At 38.9% G+C, this 21,315-nt stretch overlaps 1 pseudogene; it reads left to right on the top strand.

The window, feature by feature from the left end:
* Nucleotides 1–13,156: 13,156 nt before the first annotated feature.
* On the top strand, nt 13,157–13,719 carry LOC138150108 (ubiquitin-ribosomal protein eL40 fusion protein-like; annotated as a pseudogene).
* Nucleotides 13,720–21,315: the final 7,596 nt, after the last annotated feature.

The following is a 21,315-nucleotide window of genomic DNA, read 5'->3' as shown; positions in this document are numbered from 1 at the left end:
GTGAGTGCTTCCAACCTCCCTTTCCCCCCAAACCTACCCTCCCTTCTATCATCCCCCCTCTCATCCCCGTCCCCCCCTATTCTCCTGGAGGGTGAGATACCCTATTTAGTGTGTATTTCACTCCCCCCTCAAGCCAAATTCAATGGGAATAAGGCTGACCCATTCCCTTTTGCCTTCCTATTCTTCCCCTCCATTGTAACCATTTTCCCTTGCCTTTTCTGTATGAGATAGTTTACCCCAATCTGTCTCTCCCTATCTCCTCTCATTATATTCCTCTCACCTCTTAATTTCACCTTTTAAGTATCATTCCTTCCTGTTAAACTGGACCTGTGCCCTCTATCTATATATACCTGTAAACATATAATCACATATTCACATATGTATTCATATGCCCATATACCCTCATATATAGACAAATATATACACACACATATATATATACATACATATATATATATATATATATTTCTAATCCCTTCAACTACTGAGAAAAGTTTCATAAGTTATAATTATTGTTTTTCCATGGAGGATTGTTAATAGTCCAACTTTGATATGTTCCTTATGATTCCTTTTCCCTGTTTACCTTCTCATGCTTCTCTTGCTTCTTGTATCTGAATGTCAAATTTTCTATTCAACTCTGGTTTTTTCAGCAAGAATGCTTGAAAGTCCTTTATTCCACTGAATGACCATATTTTCCCCTGAAACATGATACTCAGTTTTGCTGGGTAGGTGACTCTTGGTTTTAATACCAGCTCCTTTGCCCTCTGGAATATCATATTCCAAGCCATTTGATCCCTCATTGTAGACGTTTCAAGATCCTGGGTTATCCTGATTGTGTTTCCACAATATTCAAATTGTTTCTTCCTGGCTGCTTGTAATATTCTCTCCTTAATCTGGGAATTCTGGAACCTGGCTATAATATTCCTAGGAGTTTTCTTTTGGGGATCTTTTTCAGGAGGTGATTGGTGGATTCTTTCAACCTCTATTTTGCCCTCTGGTACTAAAACATCAGGGCAGTTTTCTTTGAGAATTTCCTGGAGGATGCTTTCTAGGTTCTTACTTTGGTCATGGCTTTCAGGTAGTCCAATAATTTTTAAATTATCTCTCCTGGATCTATTTTCCAGGTCAGTGGTTTTTCCCATGAGATATTTCACATTGCCTTCTATTCTTTCATTTGTTTGGATCTGTTTAACAACATCTTGATTTCTCATAAAGTCATTAGCTTCCATTTGCTCCAATCTAATTCTGAAGCAATGATTCTCCTCATTGAGTTTTTGAGATTCTTTTTCCATCAGGCAAATTTGGCTTTTTAAGGCATTCTTCTCCTCATTGCCTTTTTGGGCCTCCTTTGCCATTTGAGTCAGTCTGTTTTTTAAGGCGTTATTTTCTTCAGTCAGGCTGTTGACTCTAATTTCATAATTTTCTTGCATTGTTCTCATTTCTCTTCCCAATTTTTCCTCCACTTCTCTTATTTGGTTTTCAAAATCTTTCTTAAGGTCCTCTATGGCCTGTAACTAGCTTGTATTTTCCTTTGAAGCTTTTGGTGCAGAAGTTCTGACTTCACTGTTTTCCTCCTGTTTCATGCTTTGCTCCTTTTTGTCCCGAAAATAGGAATGTATTGTTGGAATCTTCTGTCTGCTTTGTTTCCTTTGCCTGCTCATTTTGCCACTCAATTACTTGACTTTTGGGCTTTTTGCCACATTAGGACTCTGCCACCAGACAGGGGAGCTTTCGTCCCAAATGCTGGGGTTTTCTCAGCTGCCGGAGGTATTAGAAGGGTGCCCTCTCTGAGGTCTCCACACGCTCTGGCAAGCTGGACACACACCCCAGGACCTCCACCCTAGACTGCAATCCAGATCCAAGCAGGTTAAAGCAAGAGCGATTACCCCTCAGACTGGTGCTTAGTCCCCCTACACTTTGCAGGCCAAGAGCTGAAGCTTCCACTTGGCGCTGGCCAGCTGTGCTGGCATCTCAGCGGGCTTTTCACCCTGGGGGTAAAAGCCACACACTCCCACTTACTGGTCCCAAAGTCCAGACTGCACTGACCTCTCACTTTGTCCTTTGCGTCTATGTGTTGATAAATCTGGAAACGGCCACAGCTGCTGCTGATCTGGAGTCCCTCTGCCTCAGCTGGTCAGGCCCGCCCTGCGGCTAAAGCCTTAGTGCAGGGCTGGGCTCGGCTCCCAGAGCGCTGTGCTGGATTCCTGCAGGCCTGCTGGGCTGTCCTCAGTGGGAGGTTAGCTTCTCTGTGTCATTTTGTGGGTTCTGCAGCTCCAAAGTTTGTTTAGAGTCCCCTTTTTACATGGATTGGGGAGGGTGGAAGCCGGAGCTGCGAGGTCATGCTTCTACTCTGCCATCTTGGCTCCACCTCCTGTCAGAAGACTTTCAACCGTCTTTGTGGTTGTGTGCACCCCAAAACTGTGTGCAACAGAAATCCTTACCCAAATAATACACAAAGGCTTCTCAAGGTAGAAAGCAGAAAAGAATGGTTTATTACTATCTTGAGAAAGGGCAACCCACCTTCTGATAAATAGTCAGGGAGGAGAAGCAATTTACAAAAGGAAATGGTGAAGTTGCAAAGCCCTAATGAGGAATTCTGCCCCACCCCCCTGTTGACCCTTTTCTTCCATTGGCTGGAAGTCAGGTGCACAATCTAAGTATGACAATCTACCTTGAGTACCTGAACAAGGAAACAGTAGACCACCCAATGTACATTTGAGAAAGCACTTCTGGCAGGTGGCTAGGTGGCACAGTGAATAGAGCACCATCCCTGGAGTCAGGAGGACCTGAGTTCAAATCCAGCCTCAGACACTTAACACAAAAAAACTAGCTGTGTGACCTTGCACAAGTAACTTAACCCCAAATGCCCCTCCAAAAAGGAAAAAAAAAAGCACTTCTGTCTTTATTTGGTATATCTTATGCTGAGCTGTCACTGAGGAGAAGGGTGACTCTACTGCTCTGAGTTTTGAGTCCTTCTAAATCATGTGATTTCTGCTGAAGGGGAACTCTGGAACTCCGGCCTGTTTCCCACAAAAAGACTTGCTAGATTTCAGAGTATAGTCTGAGAAGTTTTCACCTCTCTCACTCATGGCTTAATCCCCCTACCTTGAATAAACCCTTGGGAATGTCAAGCTTTATTTTGACCTTGCTCCCTTATAGGGATTAAAGCTAACAAAGCATTGAACAAAGAATGTGTGTATTAAAAATAGTACTAACACAAACATAGCCTACTTTTCAAGTTCCACTAAAATTTAGCATTGTCCTCCCACACTCAGACTTGGCCTTGTATTTAACCTTAATGGATGTGAAAGCTTCAATGAAGAGACAGAATATCATACATGTTCCTATGCTTCTCTCTGTCAATTACTTGCTTCTGTCTATTGTTATGCTGGGCACCCAACTACTGGGTTTCTAGTAAAATGTGCTCCCTTCTCTAGTAAATTTCAGCAGGATGCCTCCTACAATCCTACTGGCTATCTAGCAGGACAGTAGTTTTTCCAGGTCAGTTTAACATACTTCTTAACCCTTTGGGAACTTCATTTTCCCAAGAAAAGGGAAAAAAAGAGGGGAAAAAGTTGCCATGATTAGGAGGAACTCAAGGTGAAAACTCATGCTCTCCCCTTCCCATACACACACACACACACACACACACACACACACATATCCCTCTAAGTTTTCTCCTATCCCAGGTGAGGCAAAGTAAAGGTTTGCTTGAGTAAGGCCCACAGGACCATTCACTGTCACCTTCACTGGTCAGTCAATCTACTGTTACACAGATGAATTTAAAGGTGGCATTAATAATGAGAAAAGTACTGCTTCTTCAATATGGAGTAGGGAAGCTCTTTGTGGACAAAATTTGTTCAATTTGAATCATTTCTATAATTATACAACCTGTGGTTTAGTCCTTGCTGCTCTTGAACTGAGAGAGGGTACTCAATATTTTGTAGTAGGTGGAGTTTGGCTTTGGCACTCTCAGTCTTCCTCATCTTTAAAATATATATAATAATGCTTGTAGTATCTACGTCACACAGTTGCTTTGAGGATCCACTGGGACCAAATGTATAAAGTTCCATTTAAACCTTAAATGCTACTTAAATTTTAGTCGTAATTATTATTTTAATAGAATAATACCCCATTCTGATAGAGAAATAAGGCTGTTGTCAGAGGTGTGTACAGGTGCAAATTGTCCTGTCCATGTACAGGTTGCATGAGGAACCTAGAGTGCTCTGCATCACATCTTTCCAAGGTCATCTGAAATCTCTTGGGCCCAGAAGGGACTTCTGGGGCAAGCCCACTTACTCTAGCCATTGCTTCATCAGCTCCAAGTGGATCCATGGGTCCACAGCTTCTGCTGCTCAGGACGCATGCTTCCTCCTCTTGTGCCTCTTCATGCTCCTTAGGTGGTCCTGGCAGGTGAAGCCTCAGGGCCTGGATGTGGTCCTGAATGTCAATCACAACATCTTCAATACCTTTCACATGTATCAGTTCTCTACTTGTTCAGGGGTCTTCCTTCTCTCTCATATCATTCTCTACTCTTGCAAAGGGATCTAATAAAATCATTAAAACTGAAATGTTGGTGACTAATATACTTTAAAATCTTAGTTCTTCTGGTGGTATCTGTGTTCACTGGAGATAAAGCCTAAAGAACCTTCAAGTGGGATCTCTCTCTCTCTCTCTCTCTCTCTCTCTCTCTCTCTCTCTCTTCTTTTTTGGAGGGGGGAGGCAATCAGGGTTAAGTGACTTGACCAGAATCACACAGCTAGTAAGTATCTGAGGTCATATTTGAACTCAGGTCCTCTTGACTTCTCTGAGCCACTGGACCCAGAGGGCTCCAGAGGAGAAAGTGAGACTGCTAAATTTGCACAGCCCTCCCTCACTTAAATCCAATTCACTTGCAAATCATGGAATCACCTTCCTGATGTCATGGTCCTCTTCAAGAATGAAGGACCAATAACAACCTGTGTATAGTAGGGGCTGCACAACTGGGTACCCAACTGGTGCCAGTTCCAGTTGGGCAAAGCAGCTTCTTCCTTCCTTCCTTCTCCTTTCTTTTTCCCTTCCCCTTCTCTTCTTTTCCATTCCTCCTTCCTCTCCCTCTGTCCATATATGGTATCTGACCGAAGGAATATAAATTTTGATCACTGAAACCTCACAAAATATATTGGGGCTTACCAGCTAGATTTTTTTTCTTAAGGACCTTGCTTTAAATGCAAACCACTCTGGCTCTCGTTGATTAGCCAACAATAGGTCCCAGCCCAAGCCCACTTGGTCATTGCTTTGGGCCCTAATGGCAGAGTGAACATAAATAGCCATTATTTCTGTTTTGGTCAGAAACCCTGGGGGTCTTCCCTTCCCAGATTGATTTTTTTAACTAGGTAAAAGAGGTCATTCTTTGCCTCATTTCTTACCTATAGGTACTGCCTCAGTCAAACTGACACTTAGGAAAGACCTTAGCTTAAAAAAGTCAAGGTTTCCCACTGTATCCAGGGCCATTTCCAGTTGTACTGATCTTTATCTTGCCACTATATCCAGATGGTTCCAGAGGAAAAAGAGAAACTGGTGACTTTGCACAGCCCTTCCTCCCTTAAATCCAATTCATTTGCAAGTCATGGCATTAACTTTCTGATTTCAGGTCTTCTTTGAGAAAGGACAACAAACAACCACAAGGACAAGAGAGCACATTACTTACACATGGTTGTGATTAATTAATAATTCTTTTTATTGTAATTGAAGGAAGGAAATTCAGCCACCAATGAGCAAACGAAGAAACTTAGAGAGAAAAGGGTAATAGAAGGCTTTTCTACCATATTCTTCTCTATACTAAATAGAGATCAAAGTGCCATTGTGTAGACAAAGAGAGTTATGAAAGGCTCATGTACCTGAAACTAAAAGGGACCTCAGAGGTCATTTGATCCAATTACCTCCTTTTATAAAGGAGGAAACAGAAGCCTGGGGAGAGTTACTTTGTTACTATAAAGGTACTAAGTTTCAGAAGCAGGTTTAGAAACCAACACCCCGGAACTCAAGAGGCACTGCTTTTTCTATTGAGCTAGAACTACTAAAGAGAAAGAAGCATTGAGAATCATAATACACATTAACAAACATAATCAAAACAGAATTAAGTAACAACTAATAACTTTGGTTAAGACTGGTTGTGAAGTTAAGATTTAAACCTTATTAGGACATGTAATAGTTTTGAAATATGGCTAATTAAGCCTTTTGCATTTCACCTTAGTCCTGAACCAACCAAACACTGTGTCAAAGTCTGCCAATGAAATAGCCAAAGAGTTCTAAACCTCCCTCTGGTAGCCAATTCTCCAGTGCAGAAGTCTCCCCTATTGTAAGCTATTCCTTCTATGGCTGCAACCAAAAATGATGTGGTAGATGGTGTCACCACCTCTTGTAGACCTCCAGATCTTTCAAACTCACAAAGTCACATAACGAAGCAAAAGAAACACAAGAAAAGCAGTAGCCTCCAGAAACCAGAGGCAAGTTTGAATAGTTGCCATGAGGGAGGTGGGGAGGTTTGTCATGATACTACAATAGAAAAGGGCCCTGCCCTCCCCATTGTCAGGGAAGTGGAAATTTGAAAACCTCTCAGGATGTGTGTGTTAGATGTCAGTTTTGACTGTTGGCTTCCCCTTTCCCCCTTCTTTATGTGTGGGGTACAAAGATCCTAACCCAAACTGACTACTCCAGGACCTCTCAAAGTGAAGGTAGAAAGATTTATTAGAATCTCTCGAGAATCGGGCGGTCCAGTCACTGGAATAATGCCAGGGAGAGGAGGCCAACGTACAGAAGTTAAAGCTGGGTTAAATAAGCAAAGGGTTACAAACATTTACATAGTTATTACTAATGAGGCTCTAATCTTGTTGGATAATAAATATAATACATGAAGTTCACTATGCAAGCAAGTGCAGTAACAACCTTAGAATACTGAACCCCCCTTCAGTCTACCCTGGACATATTCTTATCTGGGCTTGAGTGCCCCAAGGCTACTGTCTGTTCCTTGATTGGTCAAATCCGCCTGCTGCTGCCAGCTCCTTTCCATTCTTCTTTCCATTTTTAGTATTATCTAGGAGTTTTAGTCTGAGAACCAGGGACTGAGCTTCTTCCCAAGGCTACTGCCTCAACTTTCCCAAGGTTACTGCCTGTTCCTCCTTATCAATAGTCTTGTTTAGCAATTCTTGCAGTTCTATAGAAACAACACTTTTGTTACCTCTCACACTACCATTCCTTTCCCCAAACTCCCCAAACTAGACTCAATAGCTCTTACATTACCTTGAAATACACAATGACTTACACAGACACACACATATATGGGGAAACAATACTGAACTTAGTAACAAAATATAAGGAAGTAATAAGAATGGATATATGATATTCAGAATGAGGAAACTTTACTGCAAGTCATCCTACACATTTACTACTGCCACATCAGCAGCAACCCCTTTTTAGAAGCCTTTGCTCCAACCTTGCTGGAGACCTTTCTCCTTCACCCTCCCTTGCTTTGGGACTCTTCCCCCTTTCCCTTGCTGTCAATCAGCATTAAGCTCTTAGCCCCTCCCTTCTTCACTTTGGCATTTGTCAAATAAGGATAGGTAATGTTCAGTGATGGCTAACCATCTGAGCAGGGACAAATTCCCTCATGAGCTTCTCTCTTGTTGACTGAATAAAGGCAAGGAATAACTACACATATTTCAAGGAACAGCTCCTAGAGGTCAGTCTACCTATGTCAGATTTATATTAGGATTTTATAGAGATGGGGTGGTTTATTGGAAAGAGCACAAGTTTTGGGGATAGTCCATAAGGAAGGAATTGCAAAGTGGAAGGAAAACTCAATTTAGAATTGTACCATGTAGGTTGCACCTACTCGACCTCCTTATAAGACCAGTCCAACCCTATTTACATATAGTTTAGGCACAGGATCTGTTTTAAAAAAAATGAAATCATAAAACTATTTAATAATATATATTCAAAGACAAGTTTTTGCTACTACTGAATGACTGAACAAATATGACATCAGAAACTTACCACATAATTCCTGGCCTAGATAAATAGTTCTCCGCCCAAATAACTAAAGTCATAAAGCATCAAATTTTAATTAGGCTAAGGATGGCTAGACAGATGTTACTCACCAGTAGATGGAACAGTCATAATGCTCCATGAGTTAATATTTAACTCCATCTAAAAAATGCCTATACATAGGAAAACAGAACTATGACCCTGGACAAAATAACTTAACAATTCAGTAATCCAGTCAACTCTTTAAGGCTATAAGTTGGGGAAAAGGTACTGTTCTATGATCCTATGATCTGAGATGGTAGAAGATGTTCCTCACCATTGAAATCATTGGACCAAAAACAAAACAAAACAAAAATCAGTAGCATTTTTTGAAAGGGCAAAGGATTTGGAGTCATAGAACCTGGACTGCATTCCTGGCTTTGCTACCTACTAGTTGTGTGACCTCTAGGAAATCACTTAACTTTTTTTTTTTTTACCTCAGTTGTCTCATGTGTAAAATGAGGGTGTTAGACTAGATCAGGGGTGGGGAACCTGCAGCCTTGAGTTCAAGGTTCTTGGGTGTGGCCTTTTGACTGAGTCCAAGTTTTACAGGACAAATCCTTATTTATTAAGGGAATTTGTTCTATGAAGTTAGGATTCAGTCAAAGGGCCATACTTGAGTACCTAGAGAGACACATGTGGCCTTGAGGCCACATATTTCCCACCCATGAACTAGATAATGTTTCTCCAGTGTTCCTTCCAGCTTTAGGTCCTATAAGTAACAAGAAAATACAATCAATGGTTAAGGTCAACAGTGACTACCACTGACCAAATCTGGACATCTGTACCCAAAGAAAAGATATAAGAAGACACCTCTCCCCTTGCTCCCACCCTTTGCCCTTGCTCTTTTGCAGAATTAGGGGTCCATGGGAGTGGAATACTCCTTGTAATACCAGACTTTTTAAAAGTGTTAGTTTTGGTGTACTTTTTTTTCCTTTATTATATGGGATGATTCTCTGGAAGGGATTTAGTGGGAAATTCAGGTGATATAAAAACAAAAGATTACAACAAAATTAAATTTTTTTAAATGAACTAACATTTTTTGATGTGGTAAATTAAAATCATCAGACTTAATTAATTACAAGTGATAATTAGTCTTATTTGAAACAAAAGATATAAGACAAGGGCCTTTTAAAAAAGGATTTTATAAGCTATTTTTTTTTAAAAACAATCGGGGTTAAGTAACTTGCTCAAGGTTACATGGCCAGGTATTTTTGTGTGGGTGCCGAGTATCTGAGGCCAGAACCAATCCCAGGTCTCTGGACACTGGGGCCAGAGCTCTTACTCACTGCGCCACCGGGCCACCCCTTTATAAGCTATTCTTGAAAAATATGAATTATAGCATTCATATAATAACTTGACTCGTTATCCTTTCCATGGTGTCATGGGAGAAGTGTGTCTTCTCTATTCTTTGTCTCCCTATTTTTTTTTCTACTATATGCTAAGCATACTGGTTCCTCTTTCTAGTTATGACAAAAGAATGCTGGTCACCACTGTCCTCACTGAAGTAATAATTAGTAGGGAAGGGGAACAGAAGGGTGAAAAGAATAAATGTTTGCTAATTGAGAAAAATTATTGTTTTCAAAGGTAATAATTTACTATTTTATAGATTTATTTTGAGGATGAAATAGAATAGTGCAAATGAAAGTGCTTAAAAACTACAAAGTATTATCTTACAGATATAAAGTATCATGTATGATTTGTTTGATCTATAACAGAGTATCATTCTGCAACAGTGTTTCTAATGCCTCTGGCAAATAGATCAGACAAGCCATAGGAAAGATAGGAAATGTAAAGTGGTAAAGTAGGTTCAAAGTAAGTACCATTTAACTTTAAAAAAATTTTTTTAATGTCCCTCTATAAACCCTTCCTTATAAAAAAAAAAGAAAAGTAGTCAAAACCAAAAGATATAGTAATCAACATCAGGTGACCTATACCACATTTCTACATTTATAACCCCTACCAAAAGAAAGGTGCTAAGGTGAACTTCATCATTTGTTCTCCAGGGCCGACTGAGCATTCTGAGTATCCTTTTGATTGTAATAATGAATAATAATACAGCGATCTTAGAAAAGTCTAAACCAAATAAACATAGAGATAAAACAGTTTAGTGTAGCGGAAAGGGAATTTAAAGACCTTTCTGGCTTTGAAGATCTTCCTTGCCCCCTAATAGGCCAAATGTAATCACATGGAGCCTGCGGTGGGAGGAGCTTGCTGAAGAGTGGAGCAGGGTCCACAGGAAGCTGGGAGTCAGAGCAGTTAGAGTTGGAGGGAGGAGAGGTTGCACCAGAGGAGACAGCTAGGCTTGTGTTTGTCCCCTGCTGCGACAACTAGGTTTGTGAGTGTTTGTTTGTGGGAAGGCTAAAGGATGGTGTGGCTCCCTACTGTGCTGTTGTATATTAACTTCTTTGTTGCTATGATGGATTCGACTTTCTGGTTTGGGGATTCAGTTTTCTAGTGTTTAAATAAATGTATGCTTCTGTCTTCTACATGGAGAGTCTATTATATTTTGTGATTCAGAATTGTGCTGGCATATTCATAGTTGCCATTGGTGCTGTGAATATTGTATTGGCGCTACAGCTAAGAGTCAAGAGAGCTAAGTTGTTTATAGTAGACCTTAGCAAGTCATTTAATTTCCTTGGGCTTCAGTTTCTTCCATTATAAAATGAATTAGATATTGATTAAATATCTATTGATTAGATATTGATTGATAATGTCTGTGGTTCAGGTGATTCTAAAATTTATAAGAATATACTGAAAATCATAAACAAATTTTTTAAAACTACATTTTAAAAGCTATATTTCTAAGTATAAGGCTTGCCCTGTAGATGCCCAGATTTATGGCCCAACATGGAAGCACTCTACTTTCCCCAGCTCCCTACCACAACAGTAGAAGAAGACTCCTTCCATAGTCCTCATAGACAGAACAGTCTGTATCTTTAAAAACTGGCAGACTGGGACAGTCTCTCTTTTTCCTCTTTGCTCTCTCCTGCTAGTCCCAGAGGGAGAAGAAGATCATACACATTTCACCCATAGCAAGAATACCATGAAATGAACCGGGACAGGGAGAGGAGACAGGGAAAGGAGGCAGAGAGGGGTAGAATATCTTCTCCCCTTTAAACCAGGAAGCCAAGCAATCAGTGTGGGTCTCAATTCTATTTTGTTTGTTCTCCTCAGTTTCAGGTGCAGGGTACAATCATACAATCCCATCAGACCCAGGCATTTAAGCCATGGCAATCTTGGAGCCAGGATTTCAGGCAGGATGCTGCCACCAGCCAGCATCACAGGGAAGCTCTGAGAAGCCGGAGTGCCTGAGCCTGGAGCCCATTGGCAAGTTTGGGCTTGGAATTTGGAACCTGGAACTGTCCTGTATAGGAAATGAGCAAAGATATGAATCTAATTTCCTTCTCTTCTCCAGAGGCTGAGGGTAGCACGGTGCGGGGAGAGGATGGGGGAAGAATTGAGACTTATGTGTTGTTATGAGAATAAGTTTATATAGTTGTGATTATATTTTTGTAGTAATTTTTTTTTTTGTAAAAGCTAACCCAGCTATTACAGGTTAAATGGAATTGGGGAACAGGGGACCCACCACTGGTAGAGACTACAGTCATTGGCAGAGAGCCTAGATACCCTGACAGTCCCTGCAAGAGATGAACTCTTTACTCTGTAAGGATACAGAAGAACCCTGGGAGAGGGATTAAATATAATATTCTTGGCTTTGAAGAAGGGGGGTCAGGGTCACAAGTATAAGTAATACCAAGTAGAGCAGTATTTGAATATGATAGGATAAAATAATAATTTATTCTAGGCCACCCTCTAAAGAATTAGTACTGACAGGTATAGAAATTATACCAGTCTATACCTGTCACTAGTCTAATAATCTGTCTGTTAGCTACACCACAATGATTCTCATCAGTCTCAGGTTACAATTAGTGAAATTTCCTAATATATGCTAGCTCTGACTACCCAGACCCAAAATATTATATTAGTTAATTATAAATTAGTATTTGACAAAGACAGTAGTTCTCTCATATTGCTGTTTAATTAAAGAAACTTGCCTATACTCCTTTTTCCTTTTCATTTCAATGTTTCTCATTTTTCTCTCTGCATTTTTTTTGTGTCCATTGTTTCACCTTATTGTATTTACATTTCTCTCTCTCCAATACCTGTTATCTTTCCAGACATCCTTGTCCCTTTCTTCTTCTCTTCCATATTGCTTGGTTCATTCTGTGAATAATTTTTGCCAAGTGGACTTTTTTGTGTGTGTCTTTAATAGGAATAGAGGAAGAGAAGGAACAATTTAAGACAAGCAATTCGTTTTACGTCTGTGCTATGCCTCAGTGGAGGAATAGTGCCTTCTAGTGTTGCTTGCAATAACATTTTTATTTGAAAAGATCATATGAATCCAAAAGGAAAACACCTCAATGCTACACTGTAATTCTTCATTCTTTATTTCTCTAGGTGTTTTTGTAAGTTGTGTGGATAGTTAAGTGAAGGTGTTATTGTCCCTGTATTTTACATATAGATGATGAATCACATAAAATTGAGGAATATTTTACAAAAGCAATTTGAGTCAGTAACCAAACACAGACTTGAACCCTGCATCTGCAAAACATGTTCTAAACCAGACATATGAAGAGCCTGGGGAAAATGGAGCAACCTGACCCATTCCATACTCATATGCCATTGATTCCTGACAAGGGCCAGGGCTGGAGGAGGGGACCCCAAAGTATAATTCACGACAGTGGAATGTAAGCAAAGGAAATGACACTTGCAAAATCTGGTTGTTATTGGATGCCAGGCACAAAGAAGCATAGTCTCTGGGCATCTCTTTCCTGCTGTGTCTTTTTATAGGCTGTTTGGATGGTTTGCTCCTATGGATGCCCAAATTCCAGGGCAGCTAATAATGGTTTTCTTGGGATTCCCTTTGAGGAAGGAGCCAGGTCAAGACCTTTATGTGCCCTTACTAAGGTCTAAAAATGATAGACCACTTTCCCTCTATCTTCCCTTCATTCTCTAAGTTATGCTCTCTGTTGATTTCCACTGGAGAATCTCTTTTAAAACAGATGGGACAGCTATTTCTCTTCAGCGAGGTGGGCGAGCGGTGGGCGCAGCCTTGCAGAGATGCAAATCTTTATGAAGACCCTGACGGGCAAGACCATCACGCTCGAGGTCGAACCCAGTGATACTAACAAGAATGTCAAAGCCGAAATCCAAGACAAGGAAGGTATCCCACCAGATCAATAACGTCTGATTTTTTCTGGAAAACAGCTAAAAGATGGACACTCTCTCTGACTACACCCAGAAAGAGTCCACTCTGCACTTGGTGCTGCGTCTTTGAGAGGGCATCATTGAGCTTTCCCTTCGCCAGCTAGCCCAGAAGTACAACTGTGACAAGATGATCTGCCGCAAGTGTTACGCCAGATTGCACCCCCGCGCTGTAAACTGCCGTAAGAAGAATCTGCGCCCAACAATCTGCGCCCCAAGAAGACGGTCAAATAAAGACCAGCCTCGGGACCCAGTTTTCGTTTGGCTCCCTTGAATGAAGTGCTCTTGGGTAGTCTGTTGTAACAAGGCCTTGTTCCTGGGTTTAATGGGACTGTGATATCAATAAAATCCCCTTTAAGTTGAGAAGCAGGAAAAAAAAAAAAAAAATCCCAGACGGGACAAACCAGAGACCAATATGCCACGGAGAGTAGAATTTTGTGGAATTTTAAAAAGAGCCATATTGGGGAATGGTTAAACAAATCATGATATGTAAATGTAACAGAATAACGCCGTGAAAAACAAGGTAGATGAAGAATATAAAAGCAATCTGGAACATGAAGGGAGCAGGACAATTAAAACCAGAAGTCAAGAGTTCAAGACTTGAAATGGTGTCATAAGAGAAAATAAATTTTTATTATTTTTTTCCCTTCAATGGTCCTCAGACTGACCTTCAGTGTTAAGAGTCTATGAATGGTAATGTTGGACAAGAGATGGGGGCATGACCTTTAGGGAGCCAAACCTACTTCCAGGTCTCTTAATCTCTCAGTTCCTTCAGTTGTAAATGATGGGGATAAACAAGATGATCTCCATAGTCACCTCCAAGTTTACTAGCCAGAAATTAGGATGTTCTTCAATAAATATTTATTAAGCACCAGTTATTATTATGTGCTAGGTACTGTACTAAGCACTGGAGAAACAAAAAGAGTCAAAAGAGAATCCCTGCCCTCAAGGGGCTCACAGTTTAATGAGCAAGACAAGCAAACAAATATATACAAACAAGCTACATATAGGATAAATATGAATAATTAAAAGGGGAAGACTTGATAATTAAGAGAGGTTAGGAAAGGCTTCCTGTTGAAGATGGCATTTTTGTTGACTTGAAGGAAGTCAAATGAGATACTGTTTCTAAAGCGCTTTGTAAACCTTAATGTGCTATACAAACTACTACTACTACTACTATTATTATTATTTTAAAGCAATTGGGGTTAAGCAACTTGCCAGTTACTTAACCAGTACATGGCCAGTTTTTTTTTTTGTGTGGGTGTTAAGTATCTGGTCATCCCAACTTCGGGGCCAGCGCTCTTACTCACTATACCACCTAGCTGCCCCTACAAACTACTATTATTATTGAAGGGAATTGGAATAATCTAAGCCATATCCTAGTGATAATGAACCACCTTACCTGCTACAGTTCTACCTAACAAAATGATAGAGTAAACAGAGTAATGTCAAGATATTAGGATATTTCCTATTTCCCAGATCTAAGGCCCAGCGAGCAAGGTATGCCCTGAGCTTGGCATAACAACAATCCTTTGTGCTCACCTTCTGGAATTGATGGTCTCTGAACCTATAATGAATGCCAGCAGGAATGATGCTTACTCCATATACTTTGATGTTTGTGTGAGGGACACCGGTGACTACTGACATGTAGTTTGAAGTCTCTGAGGATTGGGGAGATAGATTTATTAGCAGTACGTAACTTGATAGAGAGATCAGGCAAGTGGGGCATACCACCTAGCCATGGCCTCAGCTCAGAAAAGTGTGGAACAAAACAAAGAAACATGGTGGTACATGAGGGGAAGGAAATGATGTTGCCCTAGCTTGAAGGAGCCCTCAGCCTATATGGGGGAGAAAGATTAGATATATGCAAATGCCATCTCTTTTATACCTGTTCCTCTTGGTGTAGAGGAGTCAAATATGCCCTGGAGCTCAATCTGCACAAGACTCTCTTCATTGGTAAAGACTGGTTACTCAATGCTCCATGCCTGTGTGAAGGGAGGAATTAGAGAGAGACTGATAGAAAAGAAATACTTGCTCTGCTGACTTCCAATTTCTAGAGAAGAATTTCCAGATTCTCTTCGAGGAAAGATTCCAGGAAAAGGCTGACATGTAGAGCAGGAGGCCACCTAGGAAATTTGATCCATTAGGAGCTGGAGACAGCCCCATTCAGTGTTGGTCACATGGACAGGGACTCAAAGCCAGTGAGTCTAAAGACACCATTTCTTCCACAAAAGATAATAGAAGAACACATGTTCAAAAGTGACAACAGATTGAAGCAGAAACACTTGTATTATGTAGGGATGACATGCATGTAGTGAAAGGAAGGTAAAGGAATAAATTTTTATTATGAAGTACCTGCTATGTGCCAGGCACTGCCCTAAACATTTTATAAATATTTTCTCATTTCATAAGCTGTAGCAGGCAAATGAGTATACCAACATATATAAGTATTTGGTAAATATAACAATGCAATAAGAATATCATTCACTTGGTGCTGGCATCTTACATTATATTACAGAATGCATCCTGTCTTCAGGGAAGGATGGCACAGGAAGAAGACAGTATAGCTAAGTTTGAGTGAATCCAACTATATCATGTTATGTTTTATAGTATATATGTCCCTTGAGCAAGTCACTTAACCCCAATTGCCCTGCCTTCCCCCTTCCAAAAAGCTAAAATACTTAAAAAAAATTTTTTTTAAAGGGGCAGCTAGGTGGTGAAGGGAATAGAGCACCAGCCCTGGAGTCAGGAGAACCTGAGTTCAAATCCAGCCTCACACTTAACATTTACTAGCCATGTGACCTTGGGCAAGTCACTTAACTCCAATTGCCCTGTCTTCCCCCCTCCAAAAAGCTAAAATATTAAAAATATATATATAGTATATATGTCCATGCATGGGACCTATATCATATGTCACTATGTCCTGTGTAATTTTGTGGGTGTTGCATAATGAAAATTTATAGATTTTACATACATACCTAGTATAATTTACAGAGACTGCACATTCTTTAACTGGGAGAAGATTGTAGAAGGAATTCTCTGAAAGATCTCAAGCAACTTCTTCTCCTGCACAGATCAAAGATAATGGAGGCATAAAGAACAATAGGAAGAAGACTGAGCTTCTGGGTGAGATCAGCAAGGAGGAATACAGAGCTAGCTGGAGGAAATGGCCACATTGCTGGGTGAATGCCAAGAAGTTCTAGTGCCGAGCTGGGAGAAACCACAATGACTGACTTCAGGACCTACAGGACCATGCTGAGAAGGCACTAAGAAGAAGAGAAATTGTCTGAGTAATGGCTAATATATGCATGTCAGAGGAAGTGAACATGCAAACCCCAAAGAGAGTCAGGAAATGTTAAGAAAGATGGCTGCCCTTTCAATGAGGTTCTCAATTCTACTCCTACTATGAGATTTCATGAAATGCTAAATCACAGTTTTACTCACTTTATTCAGCATCAACTCATGTAAGCTTTTCCAGGTTGTTCTGAAATTTGCCTGTTCATCACTTTCTATAACACAATAGTATTCCATTACATTTATATACCACAGCTTGTTCAGCCATTCCCCAATTGATGGACATCCCCTCAATTTCCAATTCTTTGCCACAAAAAAAAGAGCTGCTATAAATATTTTTTGTATATGCAGGTCCTTTCCCCTTTTTTATGATCTCTTTGGGATACAGACCTAGTAGTGATATTGCTGGGTCAAAAGGTATGCACAGTTTTATAGCCCTTTGAGCATAGTTTAAATTGTTCTTCAGAATGGCTAGATCAGTTCGCAACTCCATCAACACAAATTAATGTTCCAATTTTCCCGCATTTCTTCCAACATTTATCCTTTTCCTTTTTTGTCATATTAGTCAATCTGATAGGTGTGAGGTGGTACCTCAGAGTTTTTTACATTTATCTAATTAATAGTGTTTTGGAGCATTTTTTCCTATGATTATAGATAGCTTTAATTTCTTCATCTGAAAAATGCTTGTTCATAGCCTTTGACCATTTATCAATTGGTGAATGGCTTGTATGCTTATAAATTTGACTCAGTTTCTCTATGTATTTTAGAAATGAGCCCTTTATCAGAAACACTGGCAGCACAAATTGTTTCCCAGTTTTCTGCTTTCTTTCTAAACTTGACTGTACTGACTTTGTTCAAGAACCTTTAATTTTATTTAATCAAAATTTGATTCAAATTGAAAATGCCATACTATTTTCTAGTTTTCCCAGAAATTTTTTTCAAATAGTAATTTCTTATTCCAGAAACTGGGGTTTTTGGGTTTACAAAACAGTAGATTACTATAGTCATTGACTACTGTGTCTTGTGTACCTAACCTATTCCATTGATCCACCACTCTATTTCTTAGTCAGTACTAAATAGTTTTGATAACTGTTATTTCATAATATAGTTTTAGATCTTGTGCGCTGGGCCACCTTCCTTTGCATTTTCTTTTCATTAATTCCCTGGATATTCTTGACCTTTTATTCTTCCAGATTAATTTTGTTATTATTTTTCTAGTTATATGAAATGGTTTTTTGGTATTTGATTGGTATGGCACTGAATAAGTAAATTAATTTAGGTAGAATTTTAATTTTTATTATATTAGCTCAGCCTACCCATCAGCAACTTATATTTTTCCAATTATTTAGATCTGACCTTCTATGAAAAGTGTTTTGTAATTGATACTTTGTAAATGTGTCATATAGTTCCTGGGTTGTCTTAGCAGTTAGACTCCCAAATATTTTATATTGTCTAGTTATTTTAAATGGAATTTCTCTTTCTACCTCTTGCTATTGGGCTTTGTTAGTAATATATATATATATATATACATATATATATACATATATATGTTAATGATTTATGTATGTTTATTTTATATTCTGTAACTTTGCTAAAGCTGTTAATTATTTCGAATATTTTTTTTGTTGATTTTCTAGGATTCTCTAAGCATACCATCATGTCATCTGCAAAGAGAGATAACTTTGTTTTCTCATTGCTTATTCTAATTTCTTCAATTTCTTTTTCTTCTCTTATTGCAGAAGTTAACATTTCTAGTACAATATTGAATAACAGTAGTGATAATGGGCATCCTTGTTTCACCCCTGATCTTACTGGGAAAGCTTCTAGCTTATCCCTATTACATATAAAGCTTGATAATGGTTTTAGATAGATGTTACTTATCATTTTAAGGAAAACTCCATTTATTCCAATGCTCTCTAATATCTTTAATAGGGATGGGTGCTATATTTTCTCAAAACTGCAGATTTTAATAAAACAGCTCTATGTTAGGTACCACAGTGGTCAAAGTGCCATGCCTGGAGTCAGGAAGACCTTAAGTTAAAAAATCCTGCCTCAGATATTTACTGGCTGTGTGACCTGGGCAAGTCATTTAATCTGTTTACTTCAATTTCCTTGTCTGTAAAATGGGGATGATAATAGCAGCTACCTCCCAGGGTTGTTGTGAGGATCAAATGAGGAGCTGGGCCCTTGGAGAAACATTAGCCAAATTTTGATGTTCCTTTTATTTAGCATTTAAACTTAAATTAGCATTTAAACTTAAATAAATTTAAATTAACATTTACAATCTGGTCCTGACTTATCTTTCTAGACTTATTGAATGTTATTCCCCCTCTCACATTCTGTGATCCAACCATACTTTTCTTCTCTCTATTCCTCACAGATGGCTCTACATCTCCTTTGTGCTTTTTGTTTGGTTACTCCTTCCCTGAAGTACAATGCTTTTCACTTTTACCATACAGAATTGATACCTATCACCCCCTCATCAATTCTGTATACCTGGCACATTAAGTAGGTGCTTAATACTTTCTTGATTGATTGACAGGTAGATAGAGCCAATTACAAATCAAAACAAAAGAAAAAATAACGTGAAACTAAGAGGGTGTGAGAAATGATTATTAACAACCAATATCTTAGGGAGATTCAGAGCTCTCTCTCCTTCTTCTAAATTCCTCATTTCAAAAAAGTTCAGTTTATTGAAGGGCATTACTGATAATGAGATTGCATTAACTCTCGTGATCTTGGTCAGATTTCTTATAAGGAATGTAATCTAAACTGGAAAGCCCACTATATTCTACTGGAGCTTGTGTGAGACAGATCCTTTTGTCTAGACAGCCCAAGTCTGAGAGTGGTCTGTTATAGTTGGGGGTGGTCTGAGTAGAGACAGTTTTCTCTGTCTAAGGGTGACATAATGATGGGTGGCATGAGATGGACAAATGACTCTCCTTTTATTAATAACCTGCTGACCTTATTAATAAAATTATTAAATTACTCAGAAGCTATGTGTCTTGAAACTTTTTAATCATCACAAGAGTTAGGACATTGAATAAGCCTAAGGAAGTATGACCTCATTTGCAAAAGGCAACTTGCACATCAAAAAAAATCAGAGAAATCTCTATACAGATTCTCATCTTTCCTGAATAACAGGTAAGTTAAGTGCATCTGATATGAAGCTAAGAGTATCACAAAAAATTACAGAGTAAAAAAAATGTTGTACCACTTTACCTCTTCAATCAGCAGAGAGCAGCAGGCCAAGAAAGTACTTTTAGAAGGAATATTTTACCAGAAGAGCTGTCATATTCAGGACTTTAAATGATTCATGAGAAGTAGCATGGTATAGTGGATGAAGGACTAGTCTTGGAAAGAGCTGACATATATGTTACATTTATATTCTTCCCATGCCTAGTACAGTGGCTTACTTATAGTAGGTGCTCAATAAATATTTCTTGAATTAAAAAATGGATGATTTTTTGAGGTCTACCGATCAACATATACATGAACTATATAACTACAAAACATTTTTATAGAAATACAGACAAACCTAAATAATTGGAGATAATCAAATGTTCAGGTTTGGGCCTTGTCAATATAATAGAAATGATAACACTACCTAAATCAATGTACTTATTCAGAAGAATACCAAACTGTCAAAAGATTACTTTACAAAGCTAGTAAAATAATAAAATTCATCTGGAGGAACAAAAAGTAAAAAATCTCAAGGAAAATAATGAAAAAAGCAGGAATAAATGAGGTTCAGCAATACCAGATCTCAAACTTTATAGTACAAACTAGTAATCATCAAAGCTATTGAGTACTAGTGTTAAAAAAAGAAAAGCTGATCAGTGAAACAAATAAGTTATGTGACTTACAAAAACTGATATGATAGGATAATTTCTAATAAGCCCAATGACTCCAACAGCTGGGGTAAGCACTCACCACTCAATAAGATCTGCTGGAAAAACTGGAAAGTTGTTTGGCAAAAATTAGGTTTAGAGAAGTACCTCATATCAAATACCAAAATCAGTTCTGAATGGACACGTGAAATAGAGGCAAAGGGTCATATTCTAAAGAAATTAGGGCAAGACAATTTATGGATAGAAGAATTGGTTGGGTTTTTTTTAAGTTTGAAAATTTAATTTTAAATGCATTTGAACCATCATCTAAATTTGAAATTGTCATTCATTTTGCACTTCCCAGGAAACAAATGATTTATCTTTTCTTCCCAATAACAGTCTCATGCCAAAACATCTCAGTTTCATAGTGCAAAATGCTTTCATTTTAGGCAATGAATATTGAAAAGAAGAAGATCCATTGTGGTTTCTAGGAGATGAAGGCTTCTCCCTTTTATGGCTGACTTGAGTTACTATATTAACAATACAACCCTCCTGCTGCATATACTAGCACCATTGTAGGAATTGTAGGAACAGATGGACATTTGTTGCCTGCCCCACCTTTTTCCTTGAATCTTTATCTTCACACCAGAATCTCACTTTTTATGTTTCTCTTTACTCCTGTATTTAAAGTTAAAAGTTTCTTCACAGCTCTGGTCTTTTCATCAGGAATGCTTAGAAGTCCTCTATTTCACTAAAGGACTATGATCCTGAATAAAGTCTGATTGCTGCCTCCTAGTCTGAGCTCTTCAAGTTCCTCACCTGGGTTTGAATTTGTGCAAGCCTACAGTTCTGCTTGACT

Source organism: Petaurus breviceps, unplaced genomic scaffold, assembly GCF_028583685.1.
Source record: "Petaurus breviceps papuanus isolate PSGF00001 unplaced genomic scaffold, PetGlider_PUasm1.0 140, whole genome shotgun sequence".
Classification (NCBI taxonomy): domain Eukaryota; kingdom Metazoa; phylum Chordata; class Mammalia; order Diprotodontia; family Petauridae; genus Petaurus; species Petaurus breviceps.
This window is presented reverse-complemented; position numbering and strand designations above follow the sequence as displayed.